Genomic DNA, 6318 nt, shown 5'->3' with positions numbered 1-6318 from the left:
TTAATTCAATCCTAAATAAATTAATCAATACACTCACTGTTCAATTTAAACCACTTTCTTAGTCGTCCTTCTTGCAGAAAATCAAAACTTTATCTATTGATGGAGGTTTCAGATTAACTCACTGTTTATGATTATGTTTTTGGTCATTTTGACATATTCACAGAAAAGATCAGGGGAGGGTTGGGGTGATGAAAAAATTCTACTAAACAATTTGCTTTTATCACTGAACAGAACACCAAAATATGCCACACATCCCCATGGCAACTTAATCACGAACCAACCATATCCTCCATTATATAACACAGTAAAAGGTTTACATACCTTTAATATTTCTGAATATAGTTTTCATTTAAAAGTGGTGATAACTCTGCACTGTAAAAAAATTTCGTTGTTTTCACAGTTTTTTACTGTTTTTCTCGACAGTTTCTTACTGTATAAGTTGTTTACAGTTTGTTACTGTAGATTTGTTGTTTCCACAGTATTTTAATGTATTTTCAACAGTTTTTTACTGCATAAGCTTTGTACAGTAGGCTACTTTAGTTTTCCAATGCATTATGGGAAATATTACTCTGAATACAGTATTACCAACCAACTGCAAAACACAATTACAAACGTCTATTTATATCTTAAATGCTTAATTTTTTGTGAGATATTTGGTTTAATGTCTGTTTTCACATCAGATGCTCGGTGTGTTCCTTTAACATAAATCAGGTGCCTTTTCTGAGGCTTTAATGAAATCACCAGCCAATTCAATAGACATACCATCAGTTCTTAATATTGTTGCCTCTGGGTCACAAAATGTATTTTTAAGATTAGTTTAGGCGATAATATATATATGTATAATCTTCAAATAGCAGTCGATTAGTTAAAAAAGCGCTAATTTTAGAATTTGATTAAACAAATGCGGAGGGTTCAGGCGCGAGTCGGTCACGTGATGTGCTCCTCAGTTCTGTCAGTAGGGGGAGTGGGAGAACGCGTGTGTGTCGTCGTATCTGTTCTGCTCATCTAGCGCGTATTTCTTTATTAATATCTGCTGGGTGAATATTAATACGTATATGCTAACATTAATTTTGTGACCACAAAATGACAGAGAGCTATTATACGAGATATTGTGTCGTCGTGTTTGTCTTCACTCACTTCATCTGGTAAGTGCTATATGCAATATCTGGTATGAGACTATATTGGCTCTAAAGGGTTCTTTCGGCTAAATTTTACTTCATTTCTGTCATAACAGCAAACAACTTCTGCAACTACACAATGATTGTCTGCGTGTGTGCAAAATAAAGCACGTTCACTGTGTAAAACCCCGCGCGGGCATTTTCAAATTAACGGTCAGGGGGAGTCTGAGCTGATAGTGTTGTGTTGACAAGAGACTTTGCTGAGGTAAGTAAGAGAAAGAAATTAATGTGTTAAATAAATAACGTTATAAACTTGAATTATGTTGTGCCAGAATACGTTGTGTAATGAATATCTGTGGAATAGGTTTAAAATAATACATTAATGACTGAACATGAACTTGACTGAACATTATGGCAGATAGAAGTATTAAAAAGACGTATAATAGATTTAACAATGTTTTATCTTCTTTATTAGTGTATGTAAATCTGGGCTACAGTCCACGACAAATTTTCTACGGTAGTTTTACGCCTGCACGCTGGTCATCTCGTCTATCGCGGGATATCATCATCACTACAGCGGCCATCGCATTGAAGAGATCCTGTGCTTGTTGCGTGGCGGTGTGTTCACTTGGATTGAGACCAGCAGTGCTTTTTTAAACAGTGGGTGAGTACTAACTTATTATTGTGTAGTTTCATAAAAGCCTTACTCTTTTCAGTCACATATTTTTGTTCATCTGCTAATAATAGGACTATGATCCATACACAAAGATGTATTGTGGATTTAAATAATAACCGCAAATATTTATGTGAAAATGTATAGTGTTCTGCTGACATGAGATCTGAAAATGTGTTCTAGGACCTGATATGGATTAATCCAATGATCAACGTTTTTCTTTGTATCCCTGTTTTGTATACGCTGCCATTACATGATGGTCATATGTCCCGGATGATCGGGAGAAGTCACGTGGTTCAATTATTATTATTTTTTTACGTGGTTCAATTATCTGTTAATAATTTTTTTTACCATGCATTTAGCATCAGGCAAAGCCTGCAATCAATCTATTAAGACAGAAACAATATCTTACTTATTATTATGTTGTTATTATGACAATATCATGTGATCATCTGAGTTAGAACAAAATCTATTCATTTTCAGGTATTACTGTGCAAGTGCCCTGAATCATTCTGTTGAAATGTTATGTGTTTAAGATTCTTTATGACATCAAGATGTGGTTTGGGAAGGACCTTCATCTAAATCTGAAGACAGGACATACTGGCTCAAAAAGGTACAACATTTTTTATACCCAATTTGAAATGTTGAACAATTACTTTACTGTGACTGGTCAAGCGTTTGGTCAGGAACTGCCTATACACTTGAAAAATGCACAGAACTGGAACAGCACATCAGTTGGGAGCACATTAACAAGGATTAAATTTATCTAATAATTATTTTAATATTTATAAGTAAGCAACTACTTGCTGAGTGTATTTAATGAGTGTGTATTAATCTCTTACAGCTCCCATACTTAGTACAGTATATTTTAATCAGTGTGGCAATAACTTGTGTTTTATTTTTATGTTTACACAGGTGTTTCTGATATGGAGAAAAACCCTGCACTGCTCATTTTATTTCTTCATCTTGAGAATACAGCAAGTTTACCTTTTGTCTGGAAAATGTAAGTTTTGAGTTTGGCTAACAATAGAGTTTAGATTTTGATGCAATTTATTACTCAACTCTTTAACTTGTATTCTTAGTTACTCAGTACATGTTATTTTCACAGGATTCAGCAAAGCTAACACCAACAACAATTTTTCATGGCACTTTAAACCTCCTTGATGTGAGGAGCCAGCATCAGAATGGATGGTGTCAATATCCTGAATGAAGAAGTGGAGGTAACAGAGGTACTGTATCTCTTTTTTATCTCCTTCAGTGTAGCATGTCCAAACCCATCATTGCACACTAAACGTTAAATATTTTTGGTGACTACAAAAGACAGTCTATAACACTTCTAAAATTGTACAAACAACGTATTTCTATAAATTGTTTGGCCATAACAAACCTTACTTAGTGGTAATTGGTTCGTATATAGTTTTGTGTAAATTTGTTCATTTAACGTCTTAAGTTTGGAATGGTCTATACGGAATTAGTTTTGTGTTTATTGATAATAATTATTATAGTTAACACATTTATTTATTTCTTACACCAGTTATAATTTATGGGTAGGGGTGTGACGGTCATTTTATAACCGTGAGACCGACGGTTATAGTTGAACACCGTCATTAGAACTCTATAACCGCCAAAGCCGTGTTATTAAAATATTTAAAAAAAAAATATTATCATAAAGAATTTTAAAATACTAATTAAAAACAATTGTTAACATGAGGGGGCGTGTTACACGCCCCCTCATGTTCTCACGCAGTGAAAATACAGAGCGGAGCAACACTGACAACGCGCTGACATACAGGACAGACCAGGTTACTTTTCGGTTACTTTTGAGATTAACCATATTAAACAAAGTCTCACCTTTCAAATCATCTCTTCCCTCAGTACACTCCGCTTTTCAAGTTCAAATCCTCCCATGCTAATCTACTAACTCTCCTGAACGCACATTCACTGCTTGCTGTTAATTTTAAAGAACCGTAGAGCAAGTAGCTAATCAGTGTCTAGTTTATTCAAACGCCGGGTGAGCACTGTGCAGCGCGTCTACGGAGAGCGTTTGCTGCGCGTGGCCATTGTGCTTTTACACCGGTTGCGTTTGCAGCGCATAGTGTGCAGTTTAATAACAATCTGAAGTTCACATTACTTTCTTTTACCTGCATTTATGAGCAAAACCTCTGGTTTTGGTCCGTGTAATGACAGATATATAGACACAATTACAGACATAAAAAGCCCATGGCACAAATGTGTTTCTCTAAAGATTATTAAGATAGATGATAGATAGAGGATTAATTTATGCTGGGCAGAGAGTGACAACGCAGTCTTCTGGCAATAGTGTGTTTTTTAAATATTTCATTGCTTTCTGTTAAATTGTTCAACATTATTACTGTTTGAAACACACTTGGCATAACATTCATGATTTTATGGTAAAATGACACTTTCCCGTCAATCCATGAGCATTTAAACGAGCAAAACGCCCCCCACCGACGGTTATGTTACGAACCGTCACATTTGACTCATGTCATAACCGTCATCACCAATTCTGAAACCGGCACACCCCTATTTATGGGGTAATATTTGTGTCATGTTTTAGTCACTGAAATGTGTAAAATCGTGCAAAAATATTTACTAGTCTACCTGTGGTCTATTAAATATTATTTATTCAAAATGTAATTCTACTTCGCAGTGGTGGCTGGTGACTTCTCTCCTAAGGGGTGCAAATTCAAAATATGTGTTCAGAGTGTAATGTGTGTTGCTCATCATGTCAAAGTATGCGTTCGTTGTGTCCTGTTAACCATGTGCATCTTGCCTTATGTCAAAATACGTGCCTGCTGTAAAAGCGTCAGAAGGGTTTATAATTTTATGACAAAATAAAATTCACAAAATACTCGCAAGACACTAACTTAACACTAAACTCTGATTACACATGAGATTTAGCGAGATGTTTTATAATAAACCCCTTTGAAGCATCTGCAGCAGACACGCATTTTGACATGATGCGTGATACACATAAGTTTACATGACGCACTAAATACATGTTGTGACAAGCTTTGCATCGTGCGCCCCTGAAAAAGAAGTCACCAACCAGAACTGCGACTGGGTTATTTAAGCTTTCAGTAATGTTATTGTAACATTCTCCGTAATATTTTCTCTGTTCTCTCAAGGTGGATCTCAAGACTTGGCCATGTTCTAGATTATAACTGGTGAGCTCAAAGTACATTATTGCTAAAAACAAGCATTTTAGATGATTAGTTAATTTTTTGACTTATTATTAATTTGTTTTATCATTTGTTACAGGATTATCACAAGTGCTGTCGCCCCTGCTGTATATGACGCCCCCACCACCTACACCAGGTGTAGGAAATGTCGGTCCTGGAGTGCCGTTGTCCTGCAGAGTTTTGCTCCAGCTCTAAACAAACACACCTGAACAACTAGATCTGAAGAGTCACCAGAAAACTACAGGTAGGCGAGGTTTTATCAGGGTTGAAATAAAATCTGCAGGATTTCGGCACTCCAGGACCGACGTTGCCTACTCCTGACCTACACCTTCATCCTGCCACCACCACCCATACTACCTACAAAAAACTGTATTGTAATTATGCTTTTCACTGTATTGTATGATGTGGTTTTCTCATTTAGGGTAACTACACTATGGCAACCATTTGATACATTGATTGCTGACTGATTTTGTTATTTTTTTTTTACTTTTTGTTTAAAATCTAATCAATTTTTTGGTTTTTTTTGTTAATATTGTTACAAATATACAGTTAAAACTGCACAATAAATTTTCTGCTTTTAAAGATATAGTTGTTGTCTTTATATTTAACATTAATCGATAAAATAACAGTATTTAATTTAATCTTAAAAAATACAGTAGTATATATTTTACACTGTAAAATAAATAACAGTAAAATTGGAAAATACAGTAGTATATATTTTATACTGTAAAATAAATAACAGTAACATTTCCAGTATAACAGTAAAATGCTGTATGTTGGATCTTACAAATAACAGTATAATACTGTACTTCATTTTGCAGTATCCTTAAAACTACTGTCATTCTTTTTACAGTAATTTTACTGTTGTTTGAAATACAGGAACTACTGGATAATTGTTGCCAGTAAGTTACTGTTAATTTGACAATAAACTTTTTACAGTGTGGTTACTCATTAATGGTAATTGATATTGATATGGAGGTATTTATTTTCTTGCCATTTTAAAATTTCAGTAACAAGGGTTTTGCATTTTATGTATTTGTTACGACTCATGTACATGTTTCTGCAAGTTTATTTATAAAAATATATCTGACTTACAAAAACACATGGTTAACTAACAGATAATAAAAGAGATCTGTTTTGCAAATGTAAAGACAACAGTGAATTATTTAAAAGTGTTTATTGTATGTTTAGTCGAATCATGAGTCTTATATCAAGGCCACAGTTAGGAAAGAAGTTGATTACAAGCTGAAAATGAGAAGCAAACCAGAGATGAATGAGAGCAGACAGACAGATAAATAGATTAAGAGATGTGTAAACAATAATA

General features: G+C 34.5%; 1 long non-coding RNA gene across 3 annotated transcripts; it reads left to right on the top strand.

Annotated features, from left to right (window-relative positions):
• The first annotated feature begins 472 nt into the window (after window positions 1–472).
• On the top strand, window positions 473–5548 carry LOC135769056 (uncharacterized). Of its 3 annotated transcripts, none has more exons than XR_012336436.1 (8): window positions 473–1145; window positions 1235–1383; window positions 1594–1778; window positions 2328–2404; window positions 2707–2794; window positions 2900–3020; window positions 4941–4979; window positions 5074–5548. It is a non-coding gene; the product is annotated as an uncharacterized lncRNA (long non-coding RNA). The 3 variants fall into 3 exon arrangements; XR_010542360.2 differs by having other exon boundaries at window positions 474–1145; window positions 1594–1782; XR_010542359.2 differs by lacking the exons at window positions 473–1145; window positions 1235–1383; window positions 1594–1778 and having other exon boundaries at window positions 1970–2404.
• The last annotated feature ends 770 nt before the right edge of the window (window positions 5549–6318 follow it).

Source organism: Paramisgurnus dabryanus, chromosome 3, assembly GCF_030506205.2.
Source record: "Paramisgurnus dabryanus chromosome 3, PD_genome_1.1, whole genome shotgun sequence".
Taxonomy (NCBI): Eukaryota; Metazoa; Chordata; class Actinopteri; order Cypriniformes; family Cobitidae; genus Paramisgurnus; species Paramisgurnus dabryanus.
The sequence above is the reverse complement of the archived record's forward strand: the minus strand, read 5'-3'. Positions and strand labels throughout refer to the sequence as shown.